This window comes from Triturus cristatus, chromosome 3_1 (assembly GCF_964204655.1).
Source record: "Triturus cristatus chromosome 3_1, aTriCri1.1, whole genome shotgun sequence".
Lineage (NCBI taxonomy): Eukaryota > Metazoa > Chordata > Amphibia > Caudata > Salamandridae > Triturus > Triturus cristatus.
In genome coordinates this window covers 314,830,553-314,850,388 of record NC_140583.1, presented here as the reverse complement: position 1 = coordinate 314,850,388, position 19,836 = coordinate 314,830,553, and the positions used below count along the sequence as shown (strand labels likewise).

Below are 19,836 nucleotides of genomic sequence, written 5' to 3'. Positions count from 1 at the left end.
TTCTCTGTACTAGATAGTAGTGCATAAAACATTTATCAATGAGCTTAAAATAATGTTTCATAGTTTGAATTGTCCCTTAAGCCACAGTCCCAATTGAGTTCGTTTATATGAGTTGAATTCTTACAAGCGTCAAAAAGGCCATGCTTTTCAGCGAGAAAGTGTAAATTTTTAGGAAATGTTCCAAATTTAGTTATGTTTAGAAGAAAGGAAAATCCGAATTCTTTCCCAGCACACGCTGAGCCAATTATAGATTAAATGTCGTGGCTGGGAGATGCAACATCATCGCTGCTTGCTGCTGCAGGGGACGCTCCTTATAACACCTCGCAGAGTACATCAATGGAGCACAGATGATATTCAGTACTGCCAATAACTGGTGTAGAGGCAGCCAGTGCTGTTGTCAATACCTGGGTGCTAGTGGTGCTAGTGATGGAGCTAAAGCTCACTCCAGTTGTAAACGGCACCTGCAGATTCTCAAGGAATGTGGTCGTTAGGATAGGAATGCATTGGGGATATTGCCGAGCATGAGACCTCAAGGGTTCCAGCCTGGTATTCAAGTCCGCAGGTGTGCCCGTGGCAAGTGTCAGACAGAGGTCCAATACGCATTCGTCACCGCAAAACAAGCATCGAAGAACAGGTAAGATGCAGTCCATCCAGACTGGTGTAAACGATAGGGACTAAGAGGCACTCAGTTCCCGTAGGCTAGGTGTGCCCAGATGCTTGTGTTCACGGTATTTCCGCTCCAGGAGCGCTTTTGCCATCTCGTTGGTGATTAAGCCGTCCATTGTGTAGTAGATAAATGACAATCAGGATTCCCGCTGTTGACAGCAGGTTCAGAGGTAGACCTCCAAAATTCTTCCAAATACAGAGTGTATAAAGTTTGGAATAACTCCGGGGATTGTCCGAAAGGTGCTAAGGAATCCTGACCCTATGGTCTTAAATAGGTGTACAATACCACTCATATCAGACATATTAAAGATACGACCCACCATTTCTGCGAAATAGTTGGGGCAGTATGTACGTATAAGTACCTATATCTCAGTCGAGGTCCTTGTGATTTGAAGATCAAAGGTCTCGAGCGGAGGTTAAGGGTACGATTTGCTGTAAAAGCATGGCTTTCAGTCTGCTCAAAGTAAGTATCAAATTGTATAAAAGAAACATTCAACAAAGGCCATAACGGCGCCTCCCTGACTTTACTTGTCAGGGGAAACAATAGTTGCATACAGCAAGTAACCCTTGAGTTCACAGTGACCAGATAGGCAATGCCGGAAGCATACCAAAGCAACCTTGATCGTTCAGCATCAAATAACTTACATTCGAGAGCAGCTCCAACACAGGTTTAATCAAGGCAGCTGGAGTCCCTTTCATGTGGCAGGACAAGTTCGCTACCGACCCATTACAGGCTCCGTGCAATGAAATGTCCTGGCACATGAGAGAACCACTCAAAGCGTTCTTGCAGTTTGTACCACTTAGAAATACTTCTCAATCCCCACTCCAGCATTGAAATCTATATGGTAAATCCCAGGATTCCTTCATGTAATTCTTAACCATTTTTAGGTCTCGCCTGATCCAGCTCATGCGCTGGTCTGGCGAGACTTATTGAGAGGGCTCCAAAAAGTGCTACCAGGGCAGCCTAGAGGTACAGTGCATGTGCGCGGGCGGCACGCTTGGCAGCGATTACTTTCGGTTTTGCGGCCGCTTTGATGTTTGATCGTGATCGTGACCGCTTTCACTTTCACAGCCGCTTTGCATAGCCAATAGGTCTCGCTTTTGGGACCTTATAAGTATTAAGTTATGCAACTGTTGCATGGCTAAACACTTATAAGGTCCCACAGGCGAGACCTATTGGCTATGCCGATGCTTGTTGATATTTGCCCGCCTGACTCTGTTTAAGGCAATGTTGAAACTGAAAAGTAGTGACCGGTAGAGTTATGTGGCCATGGATAAACCATTCAGTAGACGGAGCTTCCGCTACTGTAAATGGTATTCGGTCCAGTTTTTCAATACGCAGCATTGTATATTTAGCTCCGCTTTGTGCTATTTTAGCCTGTTTATCTGTTAGATTATATATTCGGAAAACATAGAGGTACTGTTTTTAAACACCAAAGCACAAAGCCTGCACGCAATGATTGCAGCGTCCAGCTCAACAACATGATAGAATGTAATTGAGATTGCCCGTGTTGTAATATGGCCAAATCTTGTTCTAGGATGTCTATTGCAGAAGACACAATGCTGCCTAAAGAATATATCTGGAGGACAAATAAACCCGATGCCCCACTTACTGAACATTTCCAAGCTTTGAAACATACGTGTGATGACCTCAAGTGGTTTATTTTGGAAAAAATCAGAATCAATAGGAGAGGTGGTGATATCAACAAGACCAGAAAGATAAGGGAACAGTGGTATTTTTGCCACTTAAATACAATCTATCAAGGCTTAAATAGTCTGGAAGATTGGACTAAATGCTTATAGATATTTAGATTACTTGAATTGAGTGGTTTTACCAGCGTAGTAATAGATATAAATCTGCAGTAGTTTTTTTGTGCGAACTTGGTCCTTAAAAACAGGGTTTCCTTGTTCTTCAAAAAAAATTCTTAAATCCCCTTTTTTCTCCCTATTTTTCCATCCCGTGTTTCATAATACAGGCGTTCTCCCTTGACAACAGACGGTTTTAGGTAATATCCACTTGTCTGTTCCTGATCCTTTTCAGCAAGTTACGTAACTCACACGACCGCCATAACCAACTTGAACTATTTCACCCCTAGAGGGGGCTTTTTTTAGCACAACAACTGTGATATTGGTATGTCAGTTATCTGCCTTGGACGATATCTAGGGAGATTCAAATATGACCGGATTATCTAGTGTGAGTTCTCTCACTTAATAATATATGCTCCCAACAAGAATTCTGTCTTAGATCGACGGAGTACGCGTATTTTAGCGGTTAATCCTACCACGTGTCTCGCTCTTTTAAGTTCTGCACATTGTTTCCATCTCTTCTAACCTTTAATTTTTATTTTCGCAGCTTAGCGATATTGCTGATTTCTGCTATTTCTGCGGCTGACACTTTTAAGACAGTCACCTGACGCATCAACATATCATGTGCCAGTAGAAGTCACAGTCTATTTACGAGCACAATTTCTTTATTTATTTCTTCCTGCACGAAGATTGCTTTGGCCCTTAAAACTCTGAACAATTCCACCTATTGCCACAAATTATATCATTCGGGTTTAGTTTAGGCGTGACCTCCTGAGCATACTCTCACGAGCAAAGGCTTAAAATTCAAACCAAATAGGAAACCATGTTTAGGGTCCCCTGATTGGATAGTTAGATCCAAGAGACTCAGTATCCCTTTAAGGAACTCATTAGCATACTCTGTATCCAGTATTCTGTCCCGGATTGGTCGATTCAATATCCAATCAGGTAACAGTCTCACGAGCAGAGGCTTAAACTACGGACCAGAAAGGAAACTAGGTTTCGGGTCCCCTGATTGGATAGTTAGATCCAATAGACTCAGTATCCTTTTAAGAAACTCATTAGCATACTCAGTATCCAGTATTCTGTCCCGGATTGGTCAATTTAATATCCAATCAGGCAACAGTCCCATAGATATAACCGCAAGCAACTCTGCTAGTCCTGACACACTACTCGGACCCTTATAGAGAGCAGAACCCTTATCTACTAACTAGGTAAGTGAACATCCTGACCTTACTTCGATTTCTGAAGGAAATTAGTAGAGACTGTAGGTCTTATTTAAATCCAGTATGGCTCTAATTTTTGACTGCCTGTCTCTAATTCATTCACAGGTAGACTCTCATTATATTTGGCCATATATCATAGGTAAGCTAACTTAATTTTCTTACTTAATTGGATTAGTATATCTGGAGAGTAACTTAAAGCTAATAAAACAGCTAAATTACATCTTAAATTGATTTTAGGTTATCTTTGTGAAGCCTAAAAGAGAATTATAACCACAACCTCCTGTGGAGAATTCGGGATATTTATATTTATACATGGTAACTTCCTTTTAACAGATGCTATTGATTGTTCGAGCTTTATGTTAGAACTTGCTAGCTAACCCATATTCCTTGGTTTTTCTTTCCTGTCCTATGGCACAGGCAATTTTGGCCTGATTGCATATAACACTTATGGTCTACAACACAACCAATTTCCCTTGGTCTTCCATGTTCAGGGGGACAACAAAAGATCGCATTTATTCAGAACAGGTACGCATGAATTTAAACTATCTCTTCTTTCCCTAACAATGTAGCATTATATAAGATATGCATTAATGCAAAACTCCATGTTACCACAGAAATATACTTCTACCAGCAGCATTGTATAAGGCGACTACAGAAGCCCACGCTCCAATTAGGAAACGTGAAGTGATCCCTATAAAGGATCGTCAATATTATCCCAGGGTAAGCTGATATTAATATAACTACCCCATACGTCTATCTCTGAAATTTGGGTGTTCGTTGTTACAATTCTTCTGGTTTAGTGGACCCGTACCCCCCTTCTGTTTCAAGATTAGTGAAATCTGAGGCCCCAAGTGCCCCTTACCTGTGTTTCTAGAACAAAAAATTTTTATATGTGGAACCAAGGTAGTATAATTGGGTTACCTAGGAAAGGTTATTAATACGTTTTCCGAATAAATAGCCTTACTTACTGCTTTGTTAGCTCAAGATAAATCGGGAAAATACAGAATTGTTTACAGTAATTTTTATTGTCGATAAAGCATGTGGCCAAATTTTGAGCGATAAAGTTAATAGCCATGAGCCACTTCCAGTAAATTGTTTCTATGTTTTTTTTTTAAGGTTTGTCTAATATTTTGAAAAAATGCACATGTTAACCTAGAGAGAAAAAAATGGAGCTCATTGTAACCAACATAAGTAATAGAGATAACAGAAGACGATGAATAGTGAACATGTTGTGATTTTTTCCACGTATTCACTACAGTAATGCTATAAGTCCACTGAGTTAAAAATGATGCTAATTCTCTGCATGACATTTAATCCTAGGGCGATTTTACATACCCTCTGGTTCTGGCAGACAAATTTTATGTCTTGATATAAAGGTGATCATAAGGAGTTATCACCGAAACGCGTCGACGCAACCTAAAGCATATAATTCAAGTCTCCAACACCATAATAGATACGCTGATTTGGTAGTGATACTACTCTGGTGTCATTAGAGCAGAGAAAGAATATACAAACCTGTATCCAACAAATGTGTGTTGTAACTGTTCTGTCTGCTTGTAATTGTGCAGGTCGCAATTATATATATTGTCTTAATTTTATCTTGTTTTAATTCAGGGATTTAGTCTAGTTATCCCTAATGACTGTTTTTTAATATATTCAAATAAATGAACTTTTAACTTTTCCATATTTTGTTGTATGTATTTGTTAAGTCATAAGGTACATTATTTTATACCTGTTTTTATTTGTGCCTTAAGGGAACCATTTCTCTTACCTAGGACAAAGTTGGTAACCCATTGTCTACCACAGCTAACAATTTTTCTAAGTTAATACGGTTTATTTCCCGTATTCTCTCTGCGGCCCCTTGTTGGGATATTTTCCGGATTTCATTATAGGCAGCATAAATACCAGCGTATGTGAAACGTTTCTGACGTGTCTTTCTGGGACCTAATACAAAATCTCTAAGATCCATGTCTGGTGAGAGTAAGGCTAAGTGTTGTTTCACTTCTGTGAGTGTTGAGGTTTCTAGCCAATCCAGGCACAACTTTCGAACACTGTAGGATGTCACTACCCCTGGGTGTTCTCTTTGTACATAACGTGGGTCCGGCCTATGGATACTGTGCCCTTCGGTAATACCCAAGAATCTCTTATGACATATGTTCGTGTCTAAGGGCCAAACCACCCTTTCTTTCTAATTTGGGTATGTTCTATTGTACTGTAAAATGTCATCTACTGTTGCCCCTTCCTTTGTAGTTGAATTTTGCCACCCCTGCGATTGTGTTGGAAAACGAGGTGTGTTAAGGTCCTTTATCTTGGCTAATCCAAGACAGGATGTCTGATCCCCAGACCGATTTTAAGTCTATTGTGTCCTTCCATAGGTCAAAACCCTGTTCAGACAATTGGGCAATAAAGAAAGCAGAGTAAATCTGTTTGGTGTTTTTCAGCATACTTTCAGTGACGAAGTAGGTGTAACCTTATAATAATATGAGGTCGGGTCTGTGGTGTTAAACTGAAAAATATGAATTTCTGTGCAAAGGTATACAAACTACTTTTTGGTAGTGAAGGGCAATGCTCCCACTGATGGTACTCAAAAACATTTCTAGATGAAATAGATTTGTGCAGAAGATGATGACCATAATGTTGATAACAGTACAATGTGTTGTTGCAGGGATTCTGCGCATATACAGAACTACGCGCCAGAAACCAGGACCTCTATGTACAGTGGTGTACCAACCACCCACCTTAGTGCCCGGAACCCCAATACGACTAGCTATAGTATCTCATTCATTCTCAGTACTACAGCGAAGCCACCAATGATTAGACATCCTAGAACATGTAACTCAGACTTTCTCAGTAATTGCGGGAGCAAGAACACTCTTCTGCTAACTCACTCATACCTGTCCACAACATAAGTAATCAGAGACACAGTATAGTTTAAAATGTTTATTTTAACTAACGTGCTCTAGTACACAAGCCAATACTAGCAGCAAAATGCATAAACTAAATATAGTGAGCATTGTTACAATTCCATAAAAGATGAACGGGGATATCATTTTATAAAGCTAGTGGAAACAAAGGCCTGATGAGCCTTGCCACCCTTCCCATGCTAGAAACTAGTTTATTATAACTATAGAACACCTCTGGGCTTTGTCAGGGGGATCCCATATCTCCAGGTTTTAGATGCAAGGGTTTACATCTCCGGACAAACACAGCTCATCTCTTTAGAAGAAAATCTTCAAGTGTCTCAACATGCCTACACGCAATATTGAAAGCACCCGATTTTCAGTAGTGCACCTGTGGCAGTATCATGTCTAACATGCGTGGGACTGACCAACAGCAGATTAACGGAGCACATTGTTTTTCGACCTTGAACACGCTGTGCAGACAGACTACAGCAAGTAAAGTTAAAGGTAGACGGTTCTCATGTGAACTAGCACAAGCAGAGGATTTGTGAAAACAAATTCATGTAGAAACGTGTGCAAAAAGCGGCAACATGGCTGACAAGCTAATGCTAACTTAGCAATGTACGCATTGAATCCATTACCACACTACAGTGTCATAGTCTGAATTACCTTCTAACATTTCAGCATTCGGAAATGCAGCAGTTTTTTCTAAATCAGACATGTTATAATAGTTTCAGTGTCTCAATCATCAGAAAAAGTACTAGAGGTAATGATATCACTTAATGAAATTGTAAAAATAAATGAGGAACTTTTAAAAGTTCGGTCAGGCCGAATATATAAAAATCAACCTTGTCCCAAACTATAACGTCCGGTATAGGAACTGCTGTAATGTTCAATGATGACAAGTCTCTTTGTTCACGATGTGATGACTGATGTGGCTTCAGGACCGGGTTAACCTTTTAGGCTATAGAGCTTTGTTGAAGGTATCTTCCATTAATAAGCATGCTAAAAGTTATAACAAAGCCCAGCCAGAAAACAAAAAACGGTATCCTAGTAATTACCCAGAGTTCTACCTAAGGCGATACCAAGTATGTCTTTTGAAGAAAATGAAGAAAGTTCTTTATCCGTTGCTTGTACGTTTGTTTAGCGGGCGTAGTTTCTGGTTCACTTGGATACAAAGAAAACGTATCAAAGTTCATGAAGTAGCAAGAAGCAGTTTGATAAATTGTTGGAATTGCATCGGGATTTGTTGAAATTGTATTTTGCTCTCATCGAGGCATGTTGATGTAGACGTCTGTATTTGGTCTAATTGCAACTTGGGTGTTGCTTTGAATTGGATTTTGAAGTTGAACTTTGGGTTTAAGAGGAACAAGTTCGATAGCATTGTTGCATAGTCCATCATTCCGTACAGGAGGGTCTTCAAACGTGATGAGTCTTTCTGTTTGAACTTCTTGGTTTGAGTGGAGGGTGTCTGCTACTGTAGAGTCCACAAGGCCTACTGTTTAGTATCGGCCACCTATTGTGGTTTGACCATGTCAATAGAGACAAATCTTTTCTCCTTTTTTCCGGCAAGAAGTGGCAAAAGTACAGTTCTTGTTCCTTGGATTGCTAGGACAGGTACAGGTTTTCTGTTGGATGATCCAAATTATTTTTTGTCCGCTATTTTCTCTCTGACCAGGTCCCCGACTTTTGGGATCCAGACAGGTCTTGCTGTGACTGCCTTGACTTCCCCAGTGGCGGTCTGTTTTTGTGAGGACATTACTTTGTCTTGTCCTAGATTCATTTAGATCCTGTAAAACAGCCAAACGTTCATGGATATCAAATGGTTTTTCATCCGCCACTGCGCCTTCACAATCAAGATCAGGTACCCACATTCTTGTCCCAAATAAGACCTCATAAGGAGTGACACCCCATAGAGAACTTCTTGGCTGATTGTTGAAGGCTTTCTGAACCCCATATAAATGTTTGACCTAACTACCGCCCTTGCCGAATACCCTAGCTATTAAAGATTGCTTTAAGTCCCGGTTTTTCCTTTCCACAACCGAATTTTCCTCAGGATGGTACGGAGACTAGTACCGTAATGCTACGCCCATACTTTCCATGGCCTCTTTGTAAGCCCGAGAGCTAAACGCCGGGCCACGGTCAGAATGTTATGAGCCAACTGCGTATGTCCCTATAAAGACTCTCAAATCTTTTATAACAGTTTGAACGTCAGCCGAGCACTGAGGCCAAACCCATAGGCATCTGGCGGATAAATCCACTGCCACCAAGGTATACTTGTAAGCCCCAACCCATTTTAAAGGGCCACAACAAGCGAGAGGTTTGTTGGATTTTAATAATGGTGTCTGTGCCTGGCGTGTTACTGTGGAGCCTTTTATCTGTTGGCAGATGTTACATTTTAAAACATATTCTTTAGTTTGTTTTGTTAGACCTGGCCACCAATAGCGCTGTTTCAGTAACGAAATAATCGCAGTAACGCCTGTATGCGCAGAGCCCAAACCCGCGTGTGCTGCAACAATCCAACCCTGTCTGTGATCCATATTTGGTATTACTCTATCCCCCACTCCAGGAATCTGAGCATATGGAATGTTGTATGCATCTAACTTGTAGGAGTACTTGAGTTGACATTTTTTTGGTACTGCTGAGCTGCCCTTTCGTGAAGCAATGACAGTCATCATAATATCACCGTCTATTCTCGTTTTAGAGCGAGTGATTGCAGCTGCAGAAGCTGTGCGTACAGCCCCCTTTGCGGCTTCATCAGCCAATGAATTCCCTTCAACGTGAACGTCATCACGCTGATAGCTCAATTTGTGTATCACATGAGCCCGTGGTAGTTCATTTTTCACCTCAACTACCTGTTCCCATAGCATTTTATGCTTAATTGTGCCACCTTTCGCATCTATTAACCCGTTTAGTTCCCAATGATGAAAGTACTCATTGTATGACTGTACACAGTAAAAGGAATCACACACAATTAGTGTGGGGAATTCGTGATTCGTATTTATGAGTGTCAGTATTAGTGCTTTTAGTTCTGCCAACTGAGCCGTGCAGTCTCCTAGAGATTGCGTTTTTGTGCAACTTGGATAGAACTTTCCATCCTGCATGCGTCCTTTAACGATAGCACATGCCGCGCTGTATTGTTGCTTACTCCATATGGCCTGTTGAGCAGATCTGTCAGTGTAAATTGTATATTCATACTGATCGAGAGGAAAGAGTTCATTTGGTAGAGGATATTCTTGTTTGTATTGGATATTCTTGTTTGTATTATAGGAATGCTTGCGTTTTTAGACTTGGATCAAATCTGTATTCAATGCCCGTTGCAGTAAGAGAATTTGCCCATTGTATCCATCTCGGATGTAAGGCTTTTGCATTTGGGATGCTAGCCTTTGTAACCGCTTCTCAAGCTGGTACCGGGGTTACGACTATTATGCGTTTAACCTGAGCCAGTGTTCTTTCTCTTGCTACAGCTGTCTGCACTGCTGTCAGGATTTTCTCTGTTGAAGTGAGACGCATTTCTGCGTTCGTGTAAAGCAGTGATTTGTATGCGATTGGTACTGTTTCGCCTTCATTGAAAGTTAAGTAGGTGTACCTGCATTGACCCGCTATAACACGGATCACAAGTTACGTACATTCATGCATGTCTGTATGTGTTTGGAAGCGATCATGTCTTCTTGTAAGGAACGTAGGATATTGGAATGTCCTGTGTCCAATGTTTAACTGAAAAGTCAGGTTTAATGATTTGTAGAAAGGTTTTCCTCTTTCTGCGTAATCTAAAATGTATGTTTTGCCGAAATGTACTAATCCCAGTATTGATTGTAAGGTTTTTAATGTTCTTGGAGATTGGAAAAGTGCACATTTTTATAAAAATTTAGCTGCCAGGCTTTTCCCTTCACTCGAAAGCTCGTATCCTAGACACAGGACACTGAGGTGGGCTATTTTTGATTTTTAAAGTTACATTTGTAGCCCTCAGAGGCGAATCCCATAATAATGCTGCTCACCCTGGTCAAGTGCCTCTTTAAGTCATCGTCCATCAGATAAATATTATCCACATAGAACAATGCTTTCCCATCAAAATTTTGGAGAAACTCAGGTACTCTTGCTGAGAATATCCCTGGGCTGTTCTTATACCCCTGGGGGAGACGACAAAATTGTCTCCGTGACCCTAACGCAGAGAATGTGGTCAAATACCTGCTTTCAGGTGCTATATTTTGTCAGAAAAATCCATTTGAGATATCATGTGTTTTGTATTGTTTTCGCACAATGTTATTCATTAATGCGGCACTCTGTGCGTTTTGGACAGCAAATGTCTTTGTGCAAGTGTTTAAATGTCTGTAATCTATGAATTATCAGGTTTTGATATGGGAAAAACAAAGGATTGTTCATTAGTGAGGTGTAATTTTTTATCACCCCTTGGTTTTCAAGTTGATCTAGGATCTCCCTGACGTGTTTTTTAGCTTCTTGCTTTATAGAGTATTGCCTCTGAGCATTTGGTGAAACTTTTAACGGGATCACATAGTGGATTGAATCTTCATCCCACCCTGCATGATTTGTATACAATGCTGGAGCGAGGGCTACTGACCACTCCCGTGCATGTAAATGTTTAAGATGTATGGGACCGAGGTCGGAGAATGCTGTAAAAATTACGTTTTTTCCCCTAGGGAACTCTAACGTATGCTGGCGGCCAATCTTGTTCTGCTAATAGGATGTTATACCCAGATGACAGATTTTCCCAAAAGAGACCCTTAACCTTACTGGGCTTGTCCCCCTCCATCTGGAGTGTTTTCTCGTGTAACTTATTTGGGATGCTCACTCTTGTGTCTGGTGTTTCCACCGTGATGTAATCATTCAAGTCCGCTGTCACTAGGAATTCCTTCAGGTTCTGGCGAGCTATGTTACTTCTGCCGCATTGTCTAGCATCGTCAGAGCCCATTCCCCATTCAGAAGCTGTGTCCTCAGAATTCTGGGCATGTCTGATCTTCATACCTGCAACATTCTTTCCTTAAATTGAGCTTTTGATTTTGGGTTTTCTTCTTTTTTGGAAGTATAGTCTGCAAGTATAGCGTGCTGCTTGTCTCTGGACTTTGTACGCTCTAATTTATGTTCGGACCATCCTTCTCTCTCGGATGTTTCGTCAAGCCCTGAAAGGAACGAGAGGAACGTGTATCAGTTCCCTGATACCTGTCAGGTTTCCTAATGCTATCCCTATTCCTGAGATTATACCTCTTTTCAGAGTGCTCCTGTGGAGGAGATCTACCTCGGGATTGAGATCTTTTTTTCTGTAGAGTTATGTTGTTTTTTATTATCCCACTTCTTTTTAGAAGAAGCAGGGATCTGCTTAGAAGTGTCCTTTTCAGGACTGCCCATCAGTTGTGGTTTTAAAGCTTTCCCACCCAAACTGTCTCTGCCTAATTCTGCATACACAGTTTCGATTATTTTGGGCAGTTCTTGTTGTTGTTCCGATGGATCGGACTCCCTTAGGCGTTGGCGGATTGCCACTGAAGCTGCTTCCCCTTTAACATTAGCTAGTATTATGGCTGATACCTGGTCGTAGTAATTTAATAACTTCATCTCTAAGTTCAGAGCAGGTTCTGCCCTGTACTCGTTCTGTATTTGTCTTAAAACATCCAGTATCACCGCTAATGAAGGAATACCATTAGTCCTGGTATATATGGCAGCAAAGACTGTACCCCAAGTGGTACAATCCTCTAACTGTGGTGTTATCCCCATGGGCAAGCAGATTGTTAACATTTTGTTTTTCAAACGTGGTGGTATTGGGAATACAGTCTCGAGCTGAGTTATTTTCTGAGCTACTCAGAATGGTATTTGTTCACGTTTCGTGGGCATTTTGCCCATTACTGCGTGTAATGTTTGTGGAGTTATTATAGTTGCTGTACCCTGTGATTAAGTTCCATTTGTTGCAACTGTTGGTTGGACTGTAAAAGTCCTCATGACGAATTGCGTCAGGTTTCTGTAGATTCAATTTAAATCTTTGTGTTGTGTGAGTAAGTCTGGTTGTGGCATTGTGTCAATGTCAGGATGTGGTGTGTAGGCCACTAATATTGGCCATGCTGCCCCGTCTCCTCCGCACGGGCCTAATCTTACTCTGTTTCTTAAGTGGGGTAGGGCGCCTTTAAACCAGTAAAAATTTTCCTGGTACGTGAGTAACTTCTATGTCCTCGCAAGGACCATAATCCGCTGGTGCATCTCCCTCTGTGTATGAGTGAAATGTGTGTGTTTTAGCATCTGCTTCTGGGAATGTAACCCACAAATAAAACACCTCTGATTTGTGTGCCTCAATCAGAGGCTACTAAGCCACCCCTTGCTGATAAACCATGTTCTAGTAGTTTCAGGGCGATAGAACGTCTGAATTTAGGTGGAATGAGAATCCCATCCACCTCTTCATCTTCTGCTGAGAGGCGTTGCTCCAATACTGCGTTATTTTCACCCCCAGTCGCAGTCATTTTCTAAACGAATAAGTTTGTTCAAGGGAACTAAGATAAGGTGTTTTGCACAATTTAGGAACACTATGTCCTTCAAGCTTGATTAACCAGCAGCCAATAAATATGATATTCCGCCTACTCAGCTGTGGCGGAGTTTGTGCCCACCCACTCCAGACATCTCTGGTGTTTGTGAGTAGGAGTCTCTTAAAATAAACATGACTAAACTACTCAGATTCAACTGTTAAATAAGTACCCAACCAACGTTGGGCGCTATGTCGTGTAGTTCCTATAGTACCCATGCAGGACCTGCGCGTTTGGATAATATAAACTCTGGGATTCGTGGCAGACTGGTTCCGTACACCCCACCGAGAAAATGTTAGCCTTTTTGCATTTAAGCCAGCTCACAGAGCCACTAGTTTCTCCTCTTATCGGGTAGAGATTAGTTTCTGGCAACCTTAGAACATGACAACCCTGATCCCTAAAGATAGTGAGATCAATGTACTACTTTTCGCTTAGTCACTCTTTCTCATTTTAGTTTATCTCAGAGATACACAGAATAAACAGTCTGTGCGTTTCAATAAGGGTTTATTGAACAGTTGTCATTCTCTTGTGAAATATATGAGCTGCAACAACCATTAGACAGTAGCAGAGATATATGATTAGCAGTACAGTGTATATAAAAGGATAGTACAGTTCTACCATCTTGCAATAAGCATGAATAAATACATGAATATAAAATGCATGATAAAAGTGCGCGTACTCCTACGATGTCTATCTAGATGTACCTAGCAGGTGAGTAGGTGTGCTGCCAAGAATCCCTCTAGGATTTAGTGGAATCCCATTATCTGAAGTGTGAGAGTGGGACCCCGTCCTGGTCTTGAGTTGGATACCCCACAAGGGATGTTTAGACCACTGTCAGCTGGAGTGTCTGCATGAGGGAGCCTCAGCGTCTCAGTTCCCTCTGCCTAACATTAGCAAGAGGTGCTATATTTATACAGAAAGTATCTAGGGCTCCTTTGTCCCTTGTTGCATGTCTTAGCCATTGTTGGATTTTAGGATGACATATGTGATGAACCGTGTAGGTAGATATGGGAAGGAAGGTGGTGTAGCCCCAGCCTGGCTTCTAGGAACTCTTATGAATATTCATTCATACTGTGGGAGTCTATTGATGGAGTTATAGGACTATTGTTTAAGAGAAACCCTCCTTCTGAACCCAGGACTAGAACTAGGTAAAAGGTTCAATACTAATAAGGCTTGTTACAGTGTAGTGTAGGGGAGGTAATGTAAGTGAAGGGGTGTGATGTTACCTGGGCCTATATGAAACATAACACCATCTTCGCACCATACATGAGCAGAGATTGTTGCTATTGCAGCGCATGCTGCATTTCAGTGACAATTCTGCTGCATTGCGCCGGGACCATCCAGACCATGACAGGTTGTACATAATTCGACCTGTGGTGGAACATTTGTCTGCCAGATTTCCAGAGGTTTATACTCCTGGAAAGAATATAGCCATCAATGAGTCCTTGATCTTGTATAAAGGGTGGCTGCTGTTCAGGCGGTACATTCTGAGCAAACGCGCTCGCGATGGCATCAAGCTGTACATGCAGTGTGAGAGCTCGACTGGCTATGTGTACAGCATGAGAGTGTATACAGGGAAGGACTTAACTCTTAACCCTGTAGGTTGCCCTTCCACGCTAGGGTTCACAGGAAAGATCGTATGTGAGCTTGTCCAGCCACTCTTTCACAAAGGTTATAACCTTTATGTGGACAATTTCTATACAGGAGTAGAGCTGTTCAGTGAGCTCCACAAAGTTGGCACTGTGGCCTGCGGTACAATTTGTCGCCGCAAAGGATTCCCACAGGATCTAGTTTGCAAGAAACTCCGGAAATCCCAGGGCACTGCGTTGCGTTAACCAACAAACTGCTCAGTCAAGTTCTCAGATAGATGTGCCATGTAAATGCTCACTATAATTCATGCTGCGAGCACTTACCCTAAGAAACTATTTACTCACCTGATCCAGATGGCAACATACAATGCGTATGCTGTTTATCATTAGACTACCACATGAAGACTCATGTTTTTTCTTGATGTTCAGTTGTCTGTGATTGAAAGTCTCACTGCTACAGAAGCAGCAGCCTCCACTTCTGGAGGTAGTAACAAGGCTGCAAGAGCGACACTTTGCTGATAAAATTCCTGCAACCCCCAAAAAGGAGCGACCATGTCATCGTTGTAAAGTGTGCTCGATGCAGGGAAAGAGGCAGGAGACTCGTGTTTACTGTCCCCAGTGCCCAAGTAAGCTAGCCTTCTGTTTATCTACTTGCTTTTTGTTGTATCATACAAAAGCAAAATACTGGGAAATTGACTGAGGTGGAGCTGCCGATAGGTAAACCTTTCAATTGGTGTGAATGGATAACTACTGTCTGTGGGCCACTCCTTCACTAGGCAAGCAGCTGCAGAATATTTGTTCCTCTACTTTAGGAAATCATGGACTTCTCAACAACTTTATCTGCTTTAAGAATGTGGTAGTTGTTCTGTTCGCCAATTGACAAGTGCATTATAGTCCCCACGCTGCACATACTGGTGGACAGAACATGCACCACGTTATCGCGGAGTACCCTATTTGGCAGAGAGTTAAAGGCTTGACTGGAATTTGAAGTACTTGTTAGGGAACTTATGTATACCACACAAGGACCACCCTGATTGCCATTGTGAACCCAAGTAAGTATATTTAGTGAAACAAATATCCAATGGGACTTATTCACCGACATTTCTACTTGTTTTGAAAGTGTGCAAACACAATTCTTAACTTGTATCAGAACTATGTTATTGAAAAGGGATACAAGACACAATGTATGAAGATTGTTTTCACATCTTTAATTTAAGATGTGAAAACGATAATCATACAAGATATTGTGTCCTGTACCCTTTCTCAATAAAATTGTGTATGATGCAAGTTAGTCATTGAGTTTTCACGCTGTCAAAGTAAAAGTGTCGGTGAATGAGATCCACAGGACATTTGTTTGGTTTATTACTTTAGGGAACTTAAGCAATATACCCCAGCATGTTTGGGTTATCTTCAAAGGTAGATATGCCCGCTGAATTGGACATATGCTACGTTGTCACGGACTACCCCTGTTTCACATTCAACCGTTCTAAATAGTTTATGATGTTCTCTTTAGAAAGCTTTGGAAAATTTCTAGCATGTTTGCCTTATTTTCAAAGGTAGATATGCATGCTCAGTTCGAGGAATGGCTTTGTGGCATACTCGGGCACCCCCCAACTTGCATCCACAAACTGGAAGGAGTTAGATTTAGCATAGTGAGTGCGCATGAAAGACATGTCTTCCTGAGCCTCATGTGGCTGTCATGGGAGCCATTAGTAAAGGTTCATTTGGGATGCGTTTGGTAACGTTCAGGAAGAAGGAGGCGGAGACTTGATAGGTGGTAAAATGTAGTCAAACTAATCATGTCTTGTGGTGTATGAATGTGATGGGCCCTTGCATGGCGGTGGTATGTTTATGTGAGTGCAAGTGATCTGGTTTATTGGGCCCTGTGGCTGGCGGTATGGAAGTCTTGTGTGTGGTGCGTGAATGGACCAGAAAGTGGTTGGTGCAGTGAAGTGGCTTTATGGCTCACCTTCAATATTTATATACTTATTTATATACTTTGATAAGTATTTGTGCTTTGAAGCCAGTGTTTCTGGAGGTGCTAAAACCAACCAGTGTAAGCGGTGGATTAACTTTATCAAATTATTTTCTGATTTTATATTTGTGGCATTTTAATGGCCTTTTGTAAGACCTTTCTTTTTGTCAATATGGGTATCAGGGGATTTTGTGCCCTAGCTCAGTCTTCATTGAGGCAAACCTTCACATTTGTGAGTAGTAGACAACGAAGGTAGTACAGGGGTGAATGACTTGCGTGGCTCTCACTGGTTTCTTTTTTACCCAGCATCCCCTGCAAACCTCATATTTAGCTAAAATTCACAATGCCTTCACATTTAAGTGATGGAAAGTTCAAAAATCTGCAGCGACCTACAAACTTTCATCTACCAAGCGTTTACTCAGGTCTTCCGTTAAAAATGGTACCTCACTAGACACCCGGGGAGTCCAGGGAGCTATGGCTTGCGTGGACCACCCAACGTTTTCCTACTCAGAATCCACTGCGAACCTCAAATTCGGCTATAAAAACACTTTTTTCTCAAATGTCTCTGTGGGAAAGTTGTGGGATCACCGAACTGCCACAAATGTTCTACCACCCAGCGTTCCCCCAGGTCTCCCATTAAAAATGGTACCTCACTCGTGTGGGTAGCCCAAGTACCCGCGACAGGCAAGGGCCCAGAACGTATTGAGGGGGACATCAAAATTGCCTATCACAAAACAACCTGGTTTTGCAAGGGGAGTAGTGGGTCACCGGGGTTCTTGACCTCGGGCTCGGCGGCCATCTATGGAAACCTACCAAACCCACACATTTCTGACAACTAGACACCCGGGGGATTCCAGGGAGGTAGGCTTGTGTGGACCCCCCAATATTTTCCTACCCAGAATCCTCTGCAAACCTCAAATTTAGCTGAAAAAAATACTTTTTTCTCAAATTTCTGTGTGGGAAAGTTGTGGGATCACCGGGCTGACACACATTTCCTACCACCCAGCTTTCTCCCAGGTCTTCCGATGAAAATGGTACCTCACTTGCGTGGATAGCCCAAGTACCCGCGACAGTCAAGGGCCCAAAATGTATTGTTTAGGCCTACCCACACAAGTGAGGTATTGTTTTTATTGAGAGACTTTAGGGAATGTGGGGTGGGTGGAATTTTGTGGATCCACACAGATTCCAGAACTTCCCATCACAGAAATGTGAGGAAAATGTGGTGTTTTTTTTTTAACAAAGTTTGAGGTTTGCAAGAGATTCGGGGTAACAGAACCTGGTGAGAGCCAGACAAGACCCCCTCCTGGATTCCCCTTGGTGTCTAGTTTTCAAAAATGTTTAGGTTTGCTAGGTTTCCCTAGCTGCCGGCAGAGCTAGGGTTCAAAATCTACAGCTAGGCACTTTGCAAAAAAAGGTCTGTTTTTACTGTAAAAAAATGTGGTGTCTCCATGTTGCATTTTGGGCCGTTTCCTGTCGTGCGCACAAGGCCTACACGCACAAGTCAGTACCATTTTTATCGAGAGGCTTTGGGGAATGTGGGGTGGATGGAATTTTGTGGATCCACACAGATTCCAGAAATTTCCATCACAGAAATGTGAGGAAAATGTGTGTTTTGTTTACAAAGTTTGAGGTTTGCAAGAGATTCGGGGTAACAGAACCTGGTGAGAGCCAGACAAGACCCCCTCCTGGATTCCCCTTGGTGTCTAGTTTTCACAAATGTACAGGTTTGCTAGGTTTCCCTTGTTGCAAGGTGAGCTAGGGTCCAAAAGCCACAGCTAGGCACACTGCAAAGAAAGGGTGAATTTTCACAGGAAATAAATGATGGGCCCATGTTGCGTTTTGGGCCGTGTCTTGTCGTGGGCACCCACACAGAATAATAGAACAAATGTTTTGCCAATTGACTTTCTATGTATTAACCCTTCCAAATGTAAGACAGTGTGTAAAAAATTATTTTTCAAAAATGCCTTCTAATTCACATACTGGTATAGGTACCCACATATACAGAGTTGTGCAAATAAACACTGCTTCTAAACTCCATATTTTGTTCCCATTTTGGAAATGCATAGTTTTTCTTTATACCTATTTTTCACTCTTTTTATTTTACCAATTGCTGTATAACTGGTACACAATGAAAAACCATAGCAAGGTGCAGCTCAGTCATTGGCTCTATGCACTTCGGATTCTTGGTGAACCTACAAGTCCTATATACCCCTGCAACCAAAAGGCTCCAGTGGACATAACAGTATATTGCTTGTATAAAGCTGTCATACTTAGAAGTTACAAGTGAAAATGCAGACACAAATAGCAGGTTTTTTCAATTCATTTTCAATGTTTTAATTTGAACTGTTACTTTCTATAGGAAAACCTTGAAATATCCACACAAATGACCCCTTGCTGATTTCAGAATTTTGTCTACTTGTCAGAAATGTATAGCTTTCTGGGATTCATTATTGGTTTTACATCAATTTTGAGCACTAGCTAAAAGGAGGTTGAAAGCACAAAAAGTAGAAAAAATAAGCTATGTCCCACTAAAATGCCAAACTGTGTAGAAAATGTTGGTTTTCTAACGAAAGTCTGACTGTTCCTGAAAGCTGGGAAAATGGTGATTGATAAACACGCTTTATTGATAACATTTGCAGGGGAAAAAACAGACGCTTTCTTCTTCAGCACTTTTTTCACATTTTTCACCAAAAACCCAAGATTTAGCCGTATTTTGACTAATTTCTGGGTCCCCTCCAGGGGAATTCACAAACCCTGTGTACCTTTAGAATCATCAGGATGTTGGAAGAAAAGGAAGCAAATTTGACGTGGATACCTTATGTGGACAAAATGTTACAGGGGCCTAAGTGCGAACTACCTCAAATAGCCAACAAAGGGCTCAGCACTGGGGGGAAGGCCCAGCAGTTAAGGGGTTAATGCCCCTGTGATCTCGAAGAATACTGGCAAGGTGTTCAACCGTCAGGGCATAAAAGATGGGTGGTAGTTGGCACCCTTGTCTAGTGCCCTACGAATACACAACAAAGGGCCATTTCATTGAGTCAAATGTCTTAGGGGCATCTAAAAAGGTAGCTATTGCCTCAATCCCCAGGTGAGTAACAGTGAATAAAGCACATAGATTGTCAGCAGTAGAACAGCCTGGAATAAAATCATATTTTT

General features: G+C 41.6%; 1 long non-coding RNA gene across 1 annotated transcript; it reads left to right on the top strand.

The window, feature by feature from the left end:
• Positions 1 to 3,929: 3,929 nt before the first annotated feature.
• LOC146860181 (uncharacterized) lies at positions 3,930 to 5,377 on the top strand. Its single transcript, XR_014979112.1, has 4 exons — positions 3,930 to 4,010; positions 4,113 to 4,220; positions 4,310 to 4,415; positions 5,016 to 5,377. It is a non-coding gene; the product is annotated as an uncharacterized LOC146860181 (long non-coding RNA).
• Positions 5,378 to 19,836: the final 14,459 nt, after the last annotated feature.